Source organism: Maniola hyperantus, unplaced genomic scaffold, assembly GCF_902806685.2.
Source record: "Maniola hyperantus unplaced genomic scaffold, iAphHyp1.2, whole genome shotgun sequence".
Taxonomy (NCBI): domain Eukaryota; kingdom Metazoa; phylum Arthropoda; class Insecta; order Lepidoptera; family Nymphalidae; genus Maniola; species Maniola hyperantus.
Window position 1 is genome coordinate 12,551 of NW_027188988.1, and position 25,582 is coordinate 38,132.

The 25,582-nt window shown below is 31.3% G+C and overlaps 1 long non-coding RNA gene across 1 annotated transcript; it reads left to right on the plus strand.

Moving 5' to 3' along the window:
* Nucleotides 1-496: 496 nt before the first annotated feature.
* On the plus strand, nucleotides 497-25,177 carry LOC117996006 (uncharacterized). The gene is made up of 3 exons (XR_011238504.1): nucleotides 497-662; nucleotides 23,781-23,896; nucleotides 24,900-25,177. It is a non-coding gene; the product is annotated as an uncharacterized lncRNA (long non-coding RNA).
* Nucleotides 25,178-25,582: the final 405 nt, after the last annotated feature.

Consider the following 25,582-nt stretch of genomic DNA (forward strand, 5'->3'; position numbering starts at 1 on the left):
ATTTGCAAGAAATACCTACCATTATTATTCGAAAGATAATAAAATCGTTCGATTATGAATATAATTAGTTACTAATTTCATAATCGATTATTAGTATTTTTGTAGGAATAATTAGGTAGGTACCCTGTAGATTTCTCGACAGACCCTGTAGGTTTCTTGACAGACAGATCAAACAGACAGACAAATAAACAGACAAATAGACAGACAATAAAGTGATCCTATATGGATTCCATTTTTCCTTTCGAGGTACGGAACCATCAAAGTCTATTAAAATAATTATCATTTCTATAAATACGTTTGGATTATATACTATAATAATTGTGAACAATTTTATAATTGTTAACATAAGAAATCTAATCTCGATTTTCTAACGTAGAAAAACATAGATTTTTGATCTATGAAATCGATTTTTTCAATAACCGACCTTAAGTTCTAGATTAGGCCACTCTTTCATAATTAGTATATTATCTATGGTGTATTATTATCTATGGCTTGCCGCCAATTCCCATTTCCCCATCACTACGGCGGCGTCCTTTTTGTTAAAACTAAAACGGCTCTGACAGTGTTCGTGAGAAGAAAATTAAAAAACAAGAAAATGCAAGATAATAATACATTATTGAAGAAAATGAGCGTAAGTTCACCTACTGAAGCCATTGCTGCCGGTAAGTAATAGTACTTATATAAAAAAATATACTAATTGAAAATATTTTACTCAAATAGGTATTTAAAAACTTCGATTTACTTTTCGTAACCAATGATTTATATGTATATTGTTCGTAAGCGTTCTTTCTGTTTTCTTTTTCAATTAACTCATAACTGCTATTGTAACTTGTTACAAAAAAGTTAGAGAACTTCCATTAACTCTAAAATAAATAATTTTTACAAATTAACTATTTCTCATATCTTGATGGCACGAATGTACAAAGCTGTAATTCTTAAAAAATCAAAATGGCGGATTTTATGCGTTTTAATATGTAAGCTAAATAAAAATTTTTTAAACCCCTCAAGTAGGATATCAAAATAAAAGGTTTTAAAAGGCGAGTATATAATATATATAACCTATATATGTTTGAAAACTGTTTGGAACATCGATGGTTTAGAGTGACAAATCATGAAAAATAACTACACATAATACAGCTAAATCCCTTAATAAATTTAAAATTATCATAACTATAAGTATATAATGGGACCGATTTTCTTATCCATAAATCTCTAAACTAAATTAAAATGACACATCTAAATCTATTACTATTCCTGTCATAATGTTGCTTATAGAAAAGGATAGCACTTAGGGTGAAATCTATAGAGCACACTCTAACTTTGCTTACCGTAAAACTACACAAGTATGGTCCTGATTTGCCAATTTTCAAATTTGTTCTTTAAGCACTAGAGAATGGATTAACATATTTAATACCTATTGATGTTTTTAGATAAAGTAGAACATAGTAAGTTAACACCCCAAGTCAAAATATAGTACGTGTGTTATTTTGAAGTATTTAAAAAAAAAAAAAAATTGGACCATTGTTGTATGGCATGTTGCCAACTATGGTTCAAATTATAAATCATACTCGGGACGCATATTGTGACACATTGGACTATAATTGGATGGTTTGTTTGAATGCCTGAAGTTTGGTTTTTAAGAAAAACACAAAATAATGGGATCAAAACAGGTTTTATTGATTAAATTACACGTTACAATAGAATATTTTGTGAAAATTCTTTAAATCTCAAATCAAATGTTTTAAAATTACTTATCAAATCTTATATACACAGGAACATACTTGCCCAGGTTTTGCCAGGTAAGTTATTTTTGAATTGATCTATTTTGCGACCATTTTTATCAAGGTACCTACATTTTCACAATGCATCTCAGATCGAACATCGTAATAGGAAAGCCAAAGTTACACATTTCTATTGCATGCTGGATAAAAGCAGCTTCTTCAGCTTCTGAAAACACACATTGAAGACCTGGCTGCCTAACTTTGTTACCCCGATAAGCTTTTAATTTCAAAATTATCGAGTTTCTCGGAATTTTATATTTTTCACCAGCTTGACGCTGGGTCAGCACTTTGTTGCTTATATATCAATCAGACAAAGTTCCATTTGGCGATCACTGTAGCCCTTATATGCACGCCCTCCAACTTTCCTTCTCATAAACTTGTCTCGTGACATCATTTCTGGAATAAAACATGTTTGTTTTTAATTATGGTCCAAAAAAACGTTAGGACCATATTTGAAACCTAAGTACCAAATTATTTAAAACAACTTAAAAAAAAATTAATAGGTGCAATTACAGAGAAAACTATATGTTAAATACATGTTAGCAACATTACCTTTCTAATGAATTCAACTCCGTGTCTTGTTCCTCACTTTAGCCAGTGTTTACGAATAAAAGTTTGCAGAGTACTTATAACACGTCTAAACAGGTTTATCTTGCAGTAAGACGAATAAATTAAATTCACAACGCCATCTCACCAAAAAGCACAAAACTAGTAGACTTATAGGTTAAATCAAGTAAAAACTACGAAGCAATGAACTAGATGTCACTACAAGTCGAAACCAATTCGATTTTGTTTAAAGAGGTAGCTGGACTATAGTTGTGGCCCTGGACTATGGTTGTGTAGTTTTACGGTACTTAGACTTAAGGACAAATGTATATCTTTCATACAAATCTGTCTCGTTTTAACTCAAACTTAAGTCGGAGCAAAGTCAAAATGTGCTCTACAGATCTCACCCTTAATGTTCCAAAGGACTTGGAGCCTTTTTTGCACCGGGTTAGCGCAGAGACTGAGATGTACTTATATACAATGTTTTACAATAATACAATGTCACTAGAAACGAAACAAAATAACCTCACTTTACTCAAATAATCACCTGTTCTGAAGACAAGTCAGCCATCTTGTCCTTTATTAAGAGTTTATAGTAGGATCCACCCTATTATAAATTATGGAGCTGTTAGTGAATAGTTATAGAACATTTTAACACTGAACGTTTATGAACAATGTTTTTGAGAACTTTGCTTATTACAAGCTATTAAAGCTTCTATAAATTTTTGTAAATACTGTTGTTTAAAGACTATTAGCCTTTTAGCTCTTTTTAAGAGTCTAACATAAGACCACCTTTTTATAGCTACTTTTTAAGATTTCTTTGCTGTAACCTGTTATTTGTGTTTTGTGGTGCAATAAAGAATATACATATCTACATACATATACAATATTAGCTATGTTAATTATGACTATGACTAACATTCCCCTTTCCCCTCCAACTAAGCGTAAAGCTTGTGCAAGGAGTAAGTACGATAATAATGCAAGGGTGGAGCTTGAACCTCCGACCTTTCGGAATTCAGTCTGCTCTTTAATCGTTGAGCTATTGGAGCTATAAAATCTATACTAATATTATAAGTACAAAAATATGTCTGTCTGTCTGTCTGTCTGTCTTTACTTTTCACGGCCTAACAGTTTAACCAATTTTAATGAAATTTGCTACAAAGTTAACTTACATCCCAGTGACGGACCGGACATAGACTACTTTATATCCTGGAAAATCAAAGAGTTCCCACGAGTTCTTAAATGCAGTTTTCTTAAAGGTATAGATAGCTTGCGTCCCGGAAATAAAAAAGGATTATTCCCGTTGTGATGGAAATTGGATAAATGGGATTTTTTTTCAAATTGTTGGCACCTTGACAATTAGTGTTAACTAAATGTATACTTTTCCAGGATGTCATTCATTTTCAAATCCAAGATGGCAGATGTGATCTTTTTACAAAATATTATACATGGGTGTCGTTTTCAGGGTTTTCGTGGATGCTAAATTTTTTTTGATGATAACTTTTATTTTCAAATCCAAGATGGCGGATGTAAACTTTTTACAAAATATTAGACATGGGTATCGTTTTCAGGGTTTGCGAGGATGCTGAATTTGATGATGACATTTATTTTCAAATCCAAGATGGCGGATGTGATTTTTTTACCCTTTTAACACTGAAAACGACACCCATGTCTAATATTTTGTAAAAAAATTACATGTGCCATCTTGGATTTAAAAATAAATGTTATCATCAAATTCAGCATCCTCGAAAACCCTGAAAACGACACCTATGTCCAATATTTTGTAAAAAGTTCACATCCGCCATCTTGGATTTAAAAATAAATGACATCCCGGAAAAGTGCACATTCAGTTAATACTTGTTACTCACGCAATATGTAGGTGAAACACAAGGTGCCAATAATTTCATAGAATTCCCATTGAATAACACTGTTACTCAACGGGAATGTTTGAAATTGTTGGCACCTTGTGTCACAGTGTTACACACGGGGGTATGATTCAACGGGAATAACCCAAAATTACCATAGACAACTTGCATCCCGATGCAAGAAGACTCTTTGATTTTCCGCGAGATTTATAAGAAAACTAAATTCATGCAGACGAATTCGCAGGCATCATCTATCATTACAAGTCTCCCGCCGCGCAAGGTTTGTGTTTGTTTGAGCTAATTTCAAAAACTACTATACGAATTTTCAGATAGTTTCCACCAAAAAAGGGATTATCTGAAAAGGTTATAATATAAGCTATAATTATTTGTGAACGTGTAAAAAAAAGTTACTGGTATGTTAATAATTTGTGATACAAGTTGAAAAAAACGTATATTATTATAGTGATCACATTGTATTCACGTACTGCCAACGTCGCCATTATTGTAATTATGTGATTTGTGAAGATATTATTTTAAATTAAATAACGCATAGCACAATTTTGATCTAAATTAAATACTTCAGATAATCAATCATTTTATTTTGATAAGAATTAATATTATGTCAGTAAAAACATCTTCGAAAGTGAGGCTTTATTTTAGTACCCCATTTGAAAATTAAAAAATTGATTATTGTAAGTCAATCTTAAAAGATAGATACATTATGCTATCGCAGATATTTTTTGAACTTTTTAAGAGAAACAGTTTCATGATACATTATTTTCGTCTAACTTTAACCATTTAGACAGCACATACCACGAAAGCTCTCAGATTTTTTTATTTTTGATTTAATTCACATTATTACAATTTTCCTAGGGATCTCTAATTTTTAAAAATAAAATATAACCCAAGTTACTTGCTGATAATGTAGCTTTCTACAGATGAAAGAATTTTTATAATAGGTTGAGTAGTTTAGGGATAGCACTCTTAAACTATAGTGATTCAGAAACTGCGAATAATGTAATATTATTTTTAACCGACTTCAAAAAAAGAAAGTTCTCAATTCGTCGGAATCTTTTTTTATATGTTCCCCGATTACTCGAAGATGCCTGGACCGATTATGAAAATTCTTTTTTTGTTTGAAAGAGTATACTTCAAAGATGGTCCATTTAATTTGGTGAAGATCTGATGAATATCTTCGAAGATAGATAATGGAACTCCTCAACGGATAACAATAAATTATTCGCGATAAGCTATTATAACTTAGTAAACAGTAGATTTTTAACCATTCATAACATATTTTAATACAATGGGGCCACTAAAAATTGTGAAATAACAATTTTTTACAAAAAAAAAACCGACTTTGATACACAACACTAAAAATTAAAAAATAATTTAATTTATCACCGAATATATTATGTATACAAGAGTTAATATTATATTGTTAATATATTTGAGTGTTGTGTATCGAAGTCGGGTTTTATTTTTTTTGTAAAAATTTTTAGATACCAAGCATAGACTACATCATTAAACTTCAGACACCAACTCCTCAATTCTGATGCTGCAAGGTACTGAACTCCTAAGCCATAGAAATTCGAGAATTTCTGATGGTATATTAATATTTTAAGTATCAAGTAACAGCTGCATGATTCCACTCCAACTCTGAACTCCTCAAATCTGATGATGCAGGGTATAACATTTAAACCATAGAGATTCAGCAACTGTTCATGGTGGAAATGTATTGTAAATGCCGAGCATAGACTTTATTATAGAATTCTAACTAATTCCGAAACCACTACAAAATAAAAATTAACTTTTGTTTCTACACGTGTATGTATGTAGTCGGGAAAGCACAAGAAATCAAAGCATGAAGCTCGCCCGACTTCAAGATACGTAGAAAGCTATACGTGTAAAAACAAAAGTTATTTTTTACTTTGTATTGGCTTTAGAAGTCAGATTTTTAATATTTTTTTATATTAACATCTCACATTTCTGACAACAAAATTTCAAAATGTATGGTTTCCTATCATCATAAATATAATATTAAAATTATTACTATTCATATAACATGCATCATAAAATTTATTTATATTTATAGGTACGATGCATCAAGCGCAATTGCGCTTTAACGAATCGACCGGTATAATGGTTAACGCGCAATGTGTTGCTATCTCAACATACGCGTCCGTTTATTCAAGTCTCAAAAAGAGACTCAATTTTACCTGCCATGAAATTAATTCAATTTTATCTTGCGGAGATGAACTGTACGCGCGCATCATAAATGATTTGAAGAGAACTCATAGATTTCAAAATGATTATTTAGATCCTGATTCTGAATTGCCTTCTGAAATCCGCGTCGGTAATTTTTCGGCTCAGATAACCAACAATTGGGTTGCAAATGGCATATTTCCAAGAAATGGAGAAGTTTTTAACGTGGCAAGTTCAATACTTGCATTAAAAAACCTTTTGGTTCAAGAAATTTTTAATGAAAGTCACATTGATAGTACAGACAATTATTTAATTACGGGTCAACTAAAAACCATGTCATTTTGGCGTCACAATGGCAGTTATTATTTATTCAATAGTCACGGAGTAGATGAAACTAACAAACGAAATAACATCGAAAATTTGAACGTCGCACGTCTTTTTTGTTCGCAAAATATAGAAGCATTCGCTACATTTATAATTAAAAGTTACACAAATTCAAACGATCAATATCAGATTAATAAAATCCGGATTGAAAATTTGTGCGATTTTAATGAAAACTTACCGGTACAACCAATTCTCAATGATCTAAAATTACATATTTTAAAACCAGTCGTAGTACTGGAAAAATTAGACACGCGTAAAATCAATAAAAGAAAAGCGTCAACAAATGAAAATATTATCAGTGATCCAAAATTAAATTTTTTTAAACCAGTCGTAGTGATGGAAAAATTAGATTCACGTACAATCAAAAAACAAAAAGCGTCAACGGATGAAAATATACCCGCAAAAAAAATTACTGTTGATCTATCAACTGATATAAAATTAAACATGAACCCAATTGTTATTATAAACAAAATTGATACGAGTACTATCTGCAAAAAACAAGTCGGTAGACCTAAAAAACTACAACGGGGACGTAAATCAACAAAGCAAAATGCGCATTTAGATGCATCAAAAAAATATAATGAAAATAACCCAGCAGTAAATAGAGTTGCAGTAAAAACGTATACTGCCAAAAACCCGGAAGTACATCAAAAGGCTGTTAAAACTTATACAACCAAAAACCCGGAAGTAAATCAAAAGGCTGTTAAAACGTATACAACCAAAAACCCGGAAGTAAATCAAAAGGCTGTTAAAACGTATACAACCAAAAACCCGGAAGTAAATCAAAAGGCTGTTAAAACGTATACAACCAAAAACCCGGAAGTAAATCAAAAGGCTGTTAAAACGTATACAACCAAAAACCCGGAAGTAAATACAGCTTCCGTTCAACGGTATAATATAACAAACAGAAACGTTGAGCCTGAGTTACGAGGGTTAAATTTAATTGCCCAAAAACGTGATGAAGAACTTCATATAATTAAATTATTTTCGTTGAAAAAATCGTCACTGTTAAGTCCTGATGCACAAGTGTGTTCAATATGTCAAACTCGACTCTTTTTTGAAGAAAAAACTCGCACAAAATGGTGCTGCGGACAAGGCGCTTACAATGTTCAAAATTTAGAACCCCTTACCGAGGAATTTTATAGCCATACGTCGTTTTTAAATAGACCGCGCGCTTACAATAACTTATTCGCTTTCTCTGCGTTAGGCGTTTCTCACGGATACCAGCAACCTAATACTGGAATAACATTTTTAAAAATTCAAGGTCGCGTTTATCACAGAGTATTTGATTTAGGATATTCCGATAGTGCAAATCCTATCGGAATGTACGTGCACGACGATAATGAAACTCGCGAACGACAAGCCAAAAATTTAAATCTAGATATGCAAGTAATTCGTTCAATAACAAATTTTATACATAATGTAAATCCGTACATTGAATGTTTCAAACGGTTAAATCGCGAAACATCCGAAAATGCTCACATTATTTTTGAACAAACGTCACGCTGCTCGCATGGAAATATTTTAGGAGATTTGCCGTTAGGCAGGGAAGTGGCCGCCATTATTAGAACAGAAGTAGAACAATTCACTCCTCATTGTATCGCTATTTGGAAAGAAGGCCACCGTAGCCCCCACACAGTTGATATTTTACATCCGTGTTTTGAAAGTTTTCAATATCCTTTACTGTATCCGTATGGTAACCCCGGTTGGTACCCAAATAAATTAGACAACAAAGGCAGTAAACTGACACAATTAAAGTACATTAGGTGCTTACTACTATCAGAATCGCGATTTTCAGAATTTAATCGTCTCTCAGAGGAATGGATTATAGATATGTTTAATAGAATTTCTGATGAACGGTTACGCTATATTAGCAATATGCAGACTAAAAATTCTGATTCTGCTCTAAGGTCAGCACCTCTTCATGAAATTGAAGCATTAAATAATGACGAGACTATTCAAGGCGAAGGCGGTATTGTCCCTGGAAAAATATATCTCCCATATAGTTTTACTGGGAGCCCCAGGTACATGAAATTGAAATATTTGGATTCTATAGCTTTAGTAAACAGATTAGGACAACCTTCATATTTTATTACAATTACTTGTAACCCAAATTGGGTTGAAATTAAACAGTCAGTCCCTTCAGGACAAAAAGCTAATCCATTAATTTGTGCCAGAGTTTTTAATTTAAAATTAGCACAATTAATTAAAGATATCCGTTCCGGAAAATGGTTTGGTAACTTCATTTATCTCATGTACGTAATTGAATTTCAAAAAAGAGGCCTACCTCATGCACATGTTTGTTTTCGAGTAGAAGGCGGAGGCCCGGTACATAATACCGATATTGACAAATTTGTCAGGGCTGATATACCTAATCCGTCTGAAGCTGAAGGGAGGTTGCGCAAAGCTGTACTCGATCACATGATTCACGGTCCTTGTGGTCCTCCTAATAGAACTGATCTTCCTTGTTGGGATGATGAAAAAAAAAAATGTTCTAAATTTTTTCCGAAACGCGAAACGGATACTACATTTTGCGATGATAGAGGCTTCGTCAATTTAAAACGCAGTAGTCAAAACGAAGCCGAAATAACATATAGAGGCAGAAAACTTAAAATTAATGATCGTTGGGTAGTTCCATACAACGCCGCCTTACTCCTCAAGTACGATTGTCATTTAAATGTCGAAGTGTCCACAGCTACTGCCGTTGTAAAATACTTATTTAAATATATTACAAAAGGTGCTGATCATTCTCGCGTAGCAGTTGTTTTAGATGAAAACCGTAATGACGAAATTGAAAACTACGTGACTAAAAGATATTTAGGTTCCTGCGAAGCGACGTGGCGTATCTTAGAATTTGATTTAGTTTGCCGCGAACCTAATGTCAAACAACTCGCTGTTCACCTGGAAGGGCAACAATACGTATATTTTAAACCCGGCACTGAAACGGAAGCTGCAAATCGAACAACCTCAGATCTAATAACTTATTTCAATCGGCCTGCTGGGATAAATTTTGACGAATTAACGTATCAAGATTTTTACGAAAAATATATTGTTCACGCCACACGTCCCCGAACTAAAAACGTAGAAATTTTAGAAACTACAAATAACCGATTCGTAACCCAACGACAACGGGGCGAACTCGTGGCGCGATTATTTTTCGTTGCACCAAATAGAGGTGAACAATTTTATTTGCGTCTTTTATTAGCTTCACATCCCTGTCGTAGTTACAGAGACCTTTTAAATTTGGGTGGTCCAGATTGCATGACGTTCCAGGAAGCTGCCAAAACTATCGGGCTCGCGAACGATGAAGCTGAGTACGAAAAAGCTATGACTGAGGCTTGTGCTTTTTTCACTGGACCGCGTCTGCGTAACTTTTTCGTTCTTTTAGCCGTGAACGGTATTCCAGTCGCGTCTCTCTGGACAAAATTCCGCGATCAAATCAGTGAAGATTTCATCCACCGTCAACCCGACAATATTGATCGCGCGTATCATTCATGTCTCGTGGCAATCGACCGCCTAATGAGAAAACACGGTACTTGTTTAATCGAGCAGGGTTTGCCAGACGTCTCCGATGATACAACCGAGTTAGGGCGCGAGCAAACAGAATATAACAGGAATACTTTAAGAGATTTCGTAAATGATTGGTTACCTAAATTATCACCGGAACAAAATGAAATATTCGAATTTGTAAACAAACTGGTGACTAATCAAAGTTTTCGGGAAACTCAAAATAGCGCAATTTTCATTGACGGCCCCGGCGGCACCGGTAAAACCTTAATTTTAAACGTTATTACTGCCCACGTTAGAGGTAATTTAAACGGTATTGTTTTATGCACTGCATCGTCAGGTATCGCCGCGCAAAACCATGAAAATGGTACAACCGCACATAGCATGTTCCGGTTCCCACTAAATCTTGTAGACGATCTGGAGTATTGGAATATTACAAACGGTTCACAAAGAGCAGAACTTATATTCAATGCAAACGTTATTATTTTTGACGAAGCTCCGATGGCTCACAAATGGCTCATTCATTTATTAGAACGATCTTTACGCGATCTAATGAAAAACGACAAAATTTTTGGTGGAAAAATTATTATTTTTGCAGGTGATTACCGCCAAATTCCACCAGTCGTAGTTCACGCACGCAGTAATTCAGACGTTTTTAATGCATCCGTTAAGTCTTCACCTATTTGGCAAAAATTAAAAACCTTCTCTTTGATAACATCACAAAGATGTAGAGATGATGCCGAATTTTCCGAATTTTTATTAAAATTGGGGTCAAATCAATTAACTTCTGTAACTTTGCATACAAACCGAACTGTTGAAAATTTAATAAATCTCTCAATAATTTCATTTGTTTCGGAATTAGATGATTTGATTGATTTTGTTTATCCAAATGTCGTTTTAAATGAACCCGATGTTTGCGTTCATAGGGCTATATTATCAACTCATAATGCAAGCGTATACGAAATTAATGCTAAAATATTAGAACTTTTACCTGAGGACCCTCTGCATTTTTACTCAATAGACGAAGTAGTCAGTGACAACGCGGACCAGATATTTCTAGGTGTCGACGCTTTAAACCGAATGCATCCAAAAGGAATACCGGAACATGATTTAACTTTAAAAGTAGGATGTGTGTGCATGATTATGCGAAATTTAAATTTTTCCGATAAATTAGTAAACGGGACCAAAGTCATTGTCGTAAATACATCTCCTCGTCTAATAACCGTACGCAAGCCAGGACTATCCGATGATTATTTGATACCGAGGATTATTTTTAAAACTCCAATTGAAACAGGAAGTCCTATCGAAATGTGCCGCCGTCAATTTCCATTACAGGTTTGTTACGCCATGACTATTCACAAATCTCAGGGTCAAACAATATGCCGTGTTGGGGTAGACTTGCGTTCCGATGTTTTCAGTCACGGCCAACTTTATGTCGCTCTTAGCCGCGTTCAACATCGTCAAAATATCAAAATACTTGTAAATAAAGAACGCGTTATAAACGGCAACCCGCTCGCGAATAATGTAGTTTATCCGCCGTTATTGTAAATACACGCAGCTTTCTGAAAATTGTTCACCTCGTCAGATGGCAAATCAGTAATCGTGATTATATTATATTTTTTATATTATAAAATCAAAATCATGTTGAAATAGCAACTATATTGCGCATTTTTTATTTATTGCATGAGTAGTTAGTTTGTAGTTTACATTTACACACACGCACTGTGTTACTATTCACTGAAATGAAATTAAAAATTTGAAATTGAGTCAATTACTGAAGTAATTTACTTTGTTTGTGTATTTGTGATTTGTTTGTAAATGATGAACAATGGTGAGGACAGTACTGAAATTTATCATAGCACATGTTGAGTATGGGAATAGCAATATTCGTTAATCTTGTGTTAATCAATATTATTAACAATTGCAATGCAACTGACTGTGAACTTGTTTGAATCGGAACTGAATATGAGGATAGAACTCTTGGAAAGACGAATCTGACAGATGATGGGAGACTGTGTACAGTCTAAATGAGTGATTGTTCAGTGAGAACGCATGGTCAATACTTTGCAGGACGCAGCAGACTGGGCAATTTGAGGAAGATGAATTGAAGTGACGGAGGACTTTTGAAACCTTTGACCTTTTTGAACTCGGCACTCGTAAACGCGAATGTGATTTTGTATTCACGAGCAATTACTTATAGACTTGGAACCGAGAAGGTTATTGCATGTATGTATTTTAAGCCCCACGCCGACATTTTGGGGGCTAATAAACAACATTATTTCCCACTTTGAATTTTCGGTATGGCATGCCAAAGTGTAGCTATTAAAGAGATAATTTTCAAACGTGTAACTAATATTAGTGTTTTATGTCGTCAAAGAGATCGCTAAAGTCCGCGAATTCAACCGAAGTAACCTAAACTAACAAATGAACAGTCTTTCCACTACGAGCGCTATGAACATAAATAAACTTCATTATATAAGCTATTATCTCATAGTTCTAAAAACATCTTACTGCTATTTTCTGAATTTCCCTTCAAGTTGGCTTCTAACTTTCATATTTAAATGCTAACTACCTTAATAAATTCATCTATCAAATGTATCCCGCCGATAGATGTCATTTTTTCAAACTATTATTTTACTTTTTTTATAATATAACATTGTACAAATAAATTTTAATTTGAGTGTAATTACGATGTTTTCTATTACATATCTTCTATTATGTATAAAATTCATTCAAAATAACATTTATTAAATTTAGCAATTCAAATTTGAATATATTATTGTATGAGACTAAGTATTAGTTACTAAAATGAAATTGTATTTAAAAAATGTTTATTTGTACCATTATTTTGAAAAAAGTCTAATTATCGGTTTTATATTTTCAAATTGTGAAAATTATTCTATAACCAATTACCAAATCGTTACCCATACGTTGTAAAACCGACAATAAGATCCTCATTCAGTTGAAGTTCCTTTCTATATAATATTAAAGTTAAATTACTAATTAACCTAACGTACATAATAATGAACAAATGTTGATAATAGTAATTACAATTTGTGAAATTGTGATATTGCTCTTGTATTTTAAACATTTATTTACTCCTTTTGTATATATATAATATGTAGCGGTCACCACAATTTCAAACAGATGGCGGTTCTCACTCGTATGAAGCAATCGATCACCAATCATTGGACACGAACCCAAACATTGACTACTCACGTCGCTTTCACTTGATAGCAGCACGGGTACCATCCTCGGAAATGAAAGTGCTCTACTTTACTTTACTACGCAAATCTGAATCCCACCAATGGAGTATTTAGGAATCTACACTATATATAGAAAATTCAAGATACGACCGTCGCGTCGGCCCAACTGGTGCTACCCAACAAAACCAACCGCTTGGTTGTAGACTCCCTTTAGTACGATGGAACCTACATACACATCTCTCTCTGGCACTAAAACATCTACTTTTTCACCAGAAACTATTCTTAAAATAAACGAAAAGGCTCTACTTAATTCAATTACAAATAGGTCAGAGCAGCTCAGCCGTCAAAAAACTTATCAGAAAAGATATGAAAAGAAAATAACACAGTAAAATAGAACTATTTACGAAAACCAACACTTCAATAACCCGACTGGAAAGGCATCTTAGTTCAGGAAAAAAGTGGATCCCTTTCCTGAAACAAAAAATCAAATCTAACAACAAGGCTCTACGAGCCCGAAAGGATATAGTTAGGGAAGCCAGTGCCTTCTATTCTGAACTCTATAAAAGCCGAATGTCACTAGACCAGAAAATCGCCCTGATGCCATCACTAGGAGACTCTGGTAAAGTTCCTCCTATCCTTACAAGAGAGGTGAAGAAAGCTAAAAGTACCTTAAAAAATAATAAATCAGGAGACCCTGAAGGATTACCATGTGAGTTGTTAAAAATTGGCATTAATCAGCTAGGTAGAGTGTTAACAAATCTTTTTAATAACATCCTAGAGCAAGAAACTGTCCCTAACGAACGACTGAACTCTACAATTATATTACTATTTAAAAAAGGAAATATCAATGACGTTAACGATTATCGCCCAATAACTCTGACCAACAACATATATACAAAATTTTTGCAAAAGTTATACTGTCACGTTTAACACCTACCTTAAATTCACAACAACCGGTCGAGCAGGCGAGATTTCGTAAAGGCTACATATACGACGAGTACGAATGATCATCTACATACAATGCAACAACTGGTTAAGAAGGTCCAGGAGTATAAACAACCGCTCTACATCGCCTTTATTGATTTTACTAAGGCCTTTAACTCAATAGAACACTTACCTCTGGCAAATCCTAGAGAGAGACGGAATACCACATAAATATAACCGGCTGCTAAAAAACATGTAAGAGCATAGTACAGCAAGAATACAACTTGATCAGCTAGGACATCCGCTGAAAATAGAGTGAGGTATAAAGCAAGGCGACTGCTTGTCACTTGAAAAAACTTTATTAGCATAAGAATCTACAATTTAATAAAACACTTTTGGTATGTTACAAATTACTTATGTATGTAGATTATGGTTACTGTAAAAACAAGGTCTCAATAATTTTGCTTAGTTTTTAATACTCAAGTTATGTTTTAAAGATAAATTTTACGCAATATCATAAAAATTTTATGTTAAAAAATATTAAGAAGTAATTTTAAAATATAAATTATATATATATATATATATATGTAAAGCAGGTTAAAAAAATTACACAAATTCTAAAAAAAAATATTCACAAAGAAAAAAATAATTTAAAAAAAAAGAAAAAAATAATAAAAAAAGAAAAAAAAAAAAAAAAAAAAAAATAAAAAAAAAATAAAAAAAAATAAAAAATAAATAAAAAAAAAACTAACAAAACCTGCTAAACAAAAAAAATATTGTTAAAATATGTTTTAAAATGTTTAACTTCCATATTTTTAATATTATCCTGTATTATGTAAAATTAATTTTGCTTCTCCTTAGCACATTTTTTAACTTTTGTACTGCTCCCATAACTTTAAATTAAGTTATGCAAGAGTTACATTTATATTTTGTATCAGTTCTCTACTATTTTCTTTATTGAACTTAAATCAGATGAACTCTGGTACTTACATTTAAGGCGCGTCACACACGAAGAATATAATATAATATATCTTAAGATAATTATCGCTCACCATACAAATCATAAAGAAAATATATATTATTTTATCATCTTCGCCATGTGTGACGTACTTTATAAAAATTCTTTAGACATAAATACAGCCTAGCTATTAATACCTATGTTGATCTAGAACTATGAAATAATAGCTTATATAATGAAATTTATTTATGGTCATAACAAAAAGGCAGGTCATTCGTTAGTTTAAGTTACTTCGGTTGAATTCGCGGACTTTGGCGAACTCCTTAGCAATATAAAACAAGAATCAACATAGGACATATTATAATCCAGGGGCATGAATATTAATTACACGTTTACACATACAAATTATTCGTTTTAAAATATGTTTTAAATAGTTACACTTCCGTATTTTTAATATTATCCTATATTATGTAAAATTAATTTTGCTTCTCCTTAGCACATTTTTAAACTTTTGTACTGCTCCTATGACTTTAAATTAAGTTATTCAAGAGTTACATTTATATTTTGTATCAGTTCTCTACTATTTTCTTCATTGAACTTAAATCAGATGAACTCTGGTACTTACATTTAAGGCGCGTCACACACGAAGAATATAATATAAAATATATCTTAAGATAATTATCGCTCACCATACAAATCATAAAGAAAATATATATTATTTTATCATCTTCGCCATGTGTGACGTACTTTATAAATATTCTTTAGACATAAATACAGCCTGGCTATTAATACCTATGTTGATCTAGAACTATGAAATAATAGCTTATATAATGAAATTTATTTATGGTCATAACAAAAAGGCAGGTCATTCGTTAGTTTAAGTTACTTCGATTGAATTCGCGGACTTTGGCGAACTCCTTAGCAATATAAAACAAGAATCAACATAGGACATATTATAATCCAGGGGGCATGAATATTAATTACACGTTTACACATACAAATTATTCGTTTTAAAATATGTTTTAAATAGTTACACTTCCGTATTTTTAATATTATCCTATATTATGTAAAATTAATTTTGCTTCTCCTTAGCACATTTTTAAACTTTTGTACTGCTCCTATGACTTTAAATTAAGTTATTCAAGAGTTACATTTATATTTTGTATCAGTTCTCTACTATTTTCTTCATTGAACTTAAATCAGATGAACTCTGGTACTTACATTTAAGGCGCGTCACACACGAAGAATATAATATAAAATATATCTTAATATAATTATCGCTCACCATACAAATCATAAAGAAAATATATATTATTTTATCATCTTCGCCATGTGTGACGTACTTTATAAATATTCTTTAGACATAAATACAGCCTGGCTATTAATACCTATGTTGATCTAGAACTATGAAATAATAGCTTATATAATGAAATTTATTTATGGTCATAACAAAAAGGCAAGTCATTTGTTAGTTTAAGTTACTTCGGTTGAATTCGCGGACTTTGGCGAACTCCTTAGCAATATAAAACAAGAATCAACATAGGACATATTATAATCCAGGGGCATGAATATTAATTACACGTTTACACATACAAATTATTCGTTTTAAAATATGTTTTAAATAGTTACACTTCCGTATTTTTAATATTATCCTATATTATGTAAAATTAATTTTGCTTCTCCTTAGCACATTTTTAAACTTTTGTACTGCTCCTATGACTTTAAATTAAGTTATTCAAGAGTTACATTTATATTTTGTATCAGTTCTCTACTATTTTCTTCATTGAACTTAAATCAGATGAACTCTGGTACTTACATTTAAGGCGCGTCGCACACGAAGAATATAATATAAAATATATCTTAAGATAATTATCGCTCACCATACAAATCATAAAGAAAATATATATTATTTTATCATCTTCGCCATGTGTGACGTACTTTATAAATATTCTTTAGACATAAATACAGCCTGGCTATTAATACCTATGTTGATCTAGAACTATGAAATAATAGCTTATATAATGAAATTTATTTATGGTCATAACAAAAAGGCAAGTCATTTGTTAGTTTAAGTTACTTCGGTTGAATTCGCGGACTTTGGCGAACTCCTTAGCAATATAAAACAAGAATCAACATAGGACATATTATAATCCAGGGGCATGAATATTAATTACACGTTTACACATACAAATTATTCGTTTTAAAATATGTTTTAAATAGTTACACTTCCGTATTTTTAATATTATCCTATATTATGTAAAATTAATTTTGCTTCTCCTTAGCACATTTTTAAACTTTTGTACTGCTCCTATGACTTTAAATTAAGTTATTCAAGAGTTACATTTATATTTTGTATCAGTTCTCTACTATTTTCTTCATTGAACTTAAATCAGATGAACTCTGGTACTTACATTTAAGGCGCGTCACACACGAAGAATATAATATAAAATATATCTTAAGATAATTATCGCTCACCATACAAATCATAAAGAAAATATATATTATTTTATCATCTTCGCCATGTGTGACGTACTTTATAAATATTCTTTAGACATAAATACAGCCTGGCTATTAATACCTATGTTGATCTAGAACTATGAAATAATAGCTTATATAATGAAATTTATTTATGGTCATAACAAAAAGGCAGGTCATTCGTTAGTTTAAGTTACTTCGGTTGAATTCGCGGACTTTGGCGAACTCCTTAGCAATATAAAACAAGAATCAACATAGGACATATTATAATCCAGGGGGCATGAATATTAATTACACGTTTACACATACAAATTATTCGTTTTAAAATATGTTTTAAATAGTTACACTTCCGTATTTTTAATATTATCCTATATTATGTAAAATTAATTTTGCTTCTCCTTAGCACATTTTTAAACTTTTGTACTGCTCCTATGACTTTAAATTAAGTTATTCAAGAGTTACATTTATATTTTGTATCAGTTCTCTACTATTTTCTTCATTGAACTTAAATCAGATGAACTCTGGTACTTACATTTAAGGCGCGTCACACACGAAGAATATAATATAAAATATATCTTAATATAATTATCGCTCACCATACAAATCATAAAGAAAATATATATTATTTTATCATCTTCGCCATGTGTGACGTACTTTATAAATATTCTTTAGACATAAATACAGCCTGGCTATTAATACCTATGTTGATCTAGAACTATGAAATAATAGCTTATATAATGAAATTTATTTATGATCATAACAAAAAGGCAGGTCATTCGTTAGTTTAAGTTACTTCCGTTGAGTTCGCGGACTTTGGCGAACTCCTTAGCAATATAAAACAAGAATCAACATAGGACATATTATAATCCAGGGGCATAAATATTAATTACACGTTTACAAAAACAAATTATTCGTTTTAAAATATGTTTTAGAATTTAACACTTCCGTATTTTTAATATTATCCTATATTATGTAAAATTAATTTTGCTTCTCCTTAGCACATTTTTAAACTTTTGTACTGCTCCTATGACTTTAAATTAAGTTATTTAAGAGTTACATTTATATGTTGTATCAGTTCTCTACTATTTTCTTCATTGAACATAAATCAGATGAACTCTGTTACTTACATTTAAAGCGCGTCACACACGGAAGAATATTATATAATATATCTTAAGATAATTATCGCTCACCATACAAGTCACAAAGAAAATATATATTATTTTATCATCTTCGCCATGTGTGATGTACTTTATAAATATTCTTTGTACGTAAATAAAGCCTGGCTATTAATACCTATGTTGATCTAGAACTATAAAATAATAGCTTATATAATGAAATTTATTTATGGTCATAACAAAAAGGCAGGTCATTCGTTAGTTTAAGTTACTTCCGTTGAGTTCGCGGACTTTGGCGAACTCCTTAGCAATATAAAACAAGAATCAACATAGGACATATTATAATCCAGGGGCATAAATATTAATTACACGTTTACAAAAACAAATTATTCGTTTTAAAATATGTTTTAGAATGTAACACTTCCGTATTTTTAATATTATCCTATATTATGTAAAATTAATTTTGCTTCTCCTTAGCACATTTTTAAACTTTTGTACTGCTCCTATGACTTTAAATTAAGTTATTCAAGAGTTACATTTATATGTTGTATCAGTTCTCTACTATTTTCTTCATTGAACATAAATCAGATGAACTCTGTTACTTACATTTAAGGCGCGTCACACACGGAAGAATATTATATAATATATCTTAAGATAATTATCGCTCACCATACAAGTCACAAAGAAAATATATATTATTTTATCATCTTCGCCATGTGTGATGTACTTTATAAATATTCTTTATACGTAAATAAAGCCTGGCTATTAATACCTATGTTGATCTAGAACTATGAAATAATAGCTTATATAATGAAATTTATTTATGGTCATAACAAAAAGGCAGGTCATTCGTTAGTTTAAGTTACTTCCGTTGAGTTCGCGGACTTTGGCGAACTCCTTAGCAATATAAAACAAGTATCAACATAGGACATATTATAATCCAGGGGCATAAATATTAATTACACGTTTACAAAAACAAATTATTCGTTTTAAAATATGTTTTAGAATGTAACACTTCCGTATTTTTAATATTATCCTATATTATGTAAAATTAATTTTGCTTCTCCTTAGCACATTTTTAAACTTTTGTACTGCTCCTATGACTTTAAATTAAGTTATTCAAGAGTTACATTTATATGTTGTATCAGTTCTCTACTATTTTCTTCATTGAACATAAATCAGATGAACTCTGTTACTTACATTTAAGGCGCGTCACACACGGAAGAATATTATATAATATATCTTAAGATAATTATCGCTCACCATACAAGTCACAAAGAAAATATATATTATTTTATCATCTTCGCCATGTGTGATGTACTTTATAAATATTCTTTGTACGTAAATAAAGCCTGGCTATTAATACCTATGTTGATCTAGAACTATGAAATAATAGCTTATATAATGAAATTTATTTATGGTCATAACAAAAAGGCAGGTCATTCGTTAGTTTAAGTTACTTCCGTTGAGTTCGCGGACTTTGGCGAACACCTTAGCAATATAAAACAAGAATCAACATAGGACATATTATAATCCAGGGGCATAAATATTAATTACACGTTTACAAAAACAAATTATTCATTTTAAAATATGTTTTAGAATGTAACACTTCCGTATTTTTAATATTATCCTATATTATGTAAAATTAATTTTGCTTCTCCTTAGCACATTTTTAAACTTTTGTACTGCTCCTATGACTTTAAATTAAGTTATTCAAGAGTTACATTTATATGTTGTATCAGTTCTCTACTATTTTCTTCATTGAACATAAATCAGATGAACTCTGTTACTTACATTTAAGGCGCGTCACACACGGAAGAATATTATATAATATATCTTAAGATAATTATCGCTCACCATACAAGTCACAAAGAAAATATATATTATTTTATCATCTTCGCCGTGTTTGACGATCCATTGAATTTATAATATCATCGCCATATGTGACGCGCTTTATGGATATTCTTTATACATAAATAAACTCTATTAATATCTATGTGTAAAAAATATATCTCTAAAAGCTACAGTTAGGGATGCCATACCGATAATTCAAAGTGGGAAATAACTATCTATACGTTTTTATAATAAGCTTCCGGAAAACATATTGGAGATGTCTCTCAACAAGTTCAAAATTTTCATAAAACGGAAACTAATTGAAAAATCGTATTACAATATAAAGGATTATTTAAATGATAAACAAGCTTGGGAATGATAAGTTCTAATAAGTTTAAATAATTTTGTAAAATGGTGATAATAAACAGAATACCCGGCTAAATTGTTGTGGGCTCTTCTCAGACCTAGGCGCATTTGAAACCCTCGTATCTTTAGTTTTAAGTTTGCGTAATAATTATCACCACTATATCTTACAAATCCAACAACTGACTATCAAAAAGAGTTATTTATTACCTATTTTGAATAAATCCTTTGACTTGACTTAACTTTGTTTATTATTCCCCAAAACCTCGGCGTAGGGCTTAAAATACATACATGCAATAACCTTCTCGGTTCCAAGTCTATAAGTAATTGCTCGTGAATACAAAATCACATTCGCGTTTACGAGTGCCGAGTTCAAAAATGGTAAGTTCTCCAGTACTTCAACTCATGTTCCTCAAATTTCCCGGTCTGCTCTGTCCTGCAAAGTATTGACCATGCATCCTCACTGGTCAATCACTCATCTACACTGTACACAGCCTTCTATCATCTCTCAGATCCGTCTTTTCAACAGATCTGTCCTCCTCAGTTCTGATTCAAACAAGTTCACAGTCAATTTACCGCATTGCAAATTTTAATAAGATTGATTGACGCATAATGATTTATGAATATAGTTATTCACATATTATTCAATATATGCTACAATAAATTGCAGTAAAATGCCTTCGCTATACCTTCACCATTTACACACACTACATATACTCAAGTCAAAGTATTTTACCAAGTAATTGATGCATATTCAATTTTTTTTTCCTTTCACACATTTTTTCCAATCACTTACAATAGATGACGCGTAATTGTATTTAAGTAATTCAAAAAATATTAGTGACCCTTAATAACAGACGGACTGAGAACTCTTTAATTTCCCGGGATCAAAAGTAACCTATGCCCTTCCCCGAATTGCAAGCTATCTCTGTACCAAATTTCAACAAAATCAGTTTAACGAATAAACCGTGAAAACTAACAAACAGACAGATAGACAGACAGACAAGCAAACATACTTTCGCATATTTATAATATTAGTATGGATAGTATCGATTTTTTTTTTTTGCAAATTAGATTTATTAATTTAGCTATTCTTTTCATAAGTAATGACTTAAAGACAGACATTTAGTTGCTTTGTAAAGATGCTTAGTTATTTTAGTAGATCATGTTTCATTAATTTAGTTATTGTTTTTAGAAGTTAAAACAAATATTTTATTGTTTTATATATTGGTTTTCATAATTTATTTACAATTATTTTTATAAATTATAAATAAAATTTATTGTTTATTCTTTTTATAAATATTGACTTTTAACTCACAGACAGTCTTTTGACTGTTTTATATGTATACAATGTATATTTTAATTAATATGTACCTAATATTTTTATAAATTATATATAATTATATACATTATATTTAAATTAATATTTCATTTTATCAATATTTATATGTATACTATATATATTTTAATTAATGTGTAATATTTATATAATTATATACATTATATATAAATTAATATTTTTTATCAATATTTATATGTATACTATGTATATTTTAATTGATGTGTAATATTTTTTATAAATTATATATAATTATATACATTATATTTAAATTAATGTTTGTTCATCAATTTTATATATATATATATATATATATATATATATATATATATATTATATTAAACCTGTAATTATTGTAATTATAAACTGTAAATAGAATTTGTCAATTTACTTAGTAGTATTTTGTAGGTATAGACAATTTACTATCTCATAAACACTCCACATCCTCGTCATAGGTACACTTAAGTAATATTGACCGTATTTAATTAATGCTTTTATTAGTTATTTTGGCATTTCCCTTGCTTAGTTTGGATGTAGTTAATGTAGTTAGATGGGGAGTAAAAGACGCTCGGATTAGTCTACCGATCCATGAATTGTTGACTACTCCGATCGTCATTTGCCAACCTCACCTGCCCGTGGTGCTCCCCGCTGTTAGGGCGTATACTTACGTGTAAAAAACTGACTGACTGACAAGCGTCAATAACCAGCTTTCATTGACACAGATTGAAACTTTTCATTCGCGTACAACGCTTATAAAAGTGCGCGGACCAGCGCTAACTAAATGTGTGGATCAAAACAGGTTGCCAGCTTTTTACATGTATACATACGCCCTTACCAACGAGGCACTGGCACTTATGAAATTTAACTCATCTTTGTATTTAATCAAAGTTAATGTCTAAATATATAACGTCTTCATAAATTGTATGGGACGAATAACAATTCAACATACATTAATTCCATTTAAAAATATAAATTATCATCTGTTTGTTTAATTGATTTATATGAAAAAAAAATGTATTAAAAGAACACAATATGAAATCATACTACAAATTTAATATACTTGATAATTATGATCTTGAATGTATTACACAAAACTTCTACTGTTGATTTAAAAAAAAATCTAATCATTTCAAACGTTATACGCAACATTACCGATTTGAAAACCACCTCCTTTTTGGAAGTCGATGTAAAACAGAAACTAATTCTTAAAAATAAATACAAAGATGAGTTATATTATAATTTTTTTACTAACGCATTCATATTTTTTGCTTGTTAACAGACTCAACAACAAGACGATCATAGTTTCCACTGCAGATTAGGTCAGTCTATTGACAATAAAATCTCAGAAACCGTCGCATATAATTCAGAATGCACCACAAACGTTACGTAAAACTGGTGAGTATTCATAACATTTGTATTATACCTTAGATATTTAAAGTAGAAATCCAATATACCTTCCCTAAAAACAGAAATGTCATTTAATCTCAGTATCAATCCAGGAAGGTATTTATTTATTACAAGTTAACAAAATTGTAAAACATAATATATTTACGACACCCATAAAAATTATATACTTTATTTTTCAACTTTTAAAAATTTATTTGGTAATATATACAACCGTTACCTACCCAAAATGATGGCTGTATATCCGCGTTGGACAGCGAAGCTAATGTTTTGCACGAAAAATGAAACAACCCATTTCTATTTATCATTCATACACATATTATGGTGACGGTTAAATGTATTTTATGTCATATACTAGCGGATGACTTCGTCCGCGTGGATTTAGGTTCTTAAAATTCTTTTACAGCATCAAGGTTAAATAATTAGATCCTCGAGTTCAACGATAGTCTTTACTTGGTAGGTAGCGATACCACCAATATCAATTTATAACCGACAGTTTCTAAATCCCATCAGTTTAGGTAGTCAAGTCCCATGCAGCATCAGGATTGAGAAGTTGAAATCCAATTTTTTTATAGATCAATGTCGCAAAGTTTATCAATCTACCAATTTAAAAAAAACTACGCAAATCGGTTCAGTAATTTCGGTGCACATAGGTATAAAACCACAATTCTCTTTTTAAAAATCTGTTAAAAAAGTAACCTATGTTACACCTTGGTTAATCCACTACTTGTCCGTAAAAGTTCCGTCAAAATAAGTTCAGCCGTTCCGAAAATTATCGCGCTCAAACAGACAGACAGACCAAAATTTGAAAAACGTGTGATTTAATCATAGTACAGTTCAAATAAGCTTAATATGAGGTAGTTATTTCGAAATTACAGACATTTAGTAGTATACATATCGATAATATTATGTCTATAATTCTATATAATTAAATTTACTCTAAAAAGGTTATAATTTTTTATTATTATTTAAATTATCATTTATCCTATTACAGATTGGCAAAAGTTCCCAGTCAGTCATATATACACAACTCAGTAGGAAGAGCAACTACACGCGTTGATGTTGCAATCCACAGCGGCCTTGATGATGTATGTTATGTGTTGTAAAGTAAGTTAGAGATGTGAAGAGGCACATTCTGTCATCACACCTCGACGCAATCTCTTACTTAGGTTAGATTAGATTTAGATCGTCATAATGTAAAACTGCAGAGTGCAGACGTTAGATAAGGTTAAAATGTAAGAATTTAAGAATAAATTTAATTTAATAAAAGCCTATCTTCGTTTCCTTCAAAATCCTTCTGACTGCCGCGTACGTAACTTGTATCTATCTAACCCCTGAAGTTCTCAAGCTTAATAACACAGCCCTCACCGAACGCGTCGATGCTGCTGATCTATCGCTGAGCTACGGAGGAAGAGCAACTACAACGAACGCATCGATGCTGTAATCAATAACTACCTTAATTCTGAAATTCTGGAACTCAGTAACACGATATAATAGTGAATATTAAATAAACTCAAATCAAATTATTTATTTTGCTATCACAATAATTCAAAATACACCTGACGTCCTGGCAAAGCACTACAAAGGAATGCATAATCAACTACGCGTATCTTCTTATATTATAAATAAATTTGGTCTAATGCAATAAAATTAAGTCTATACTACTTGTAAATGTAA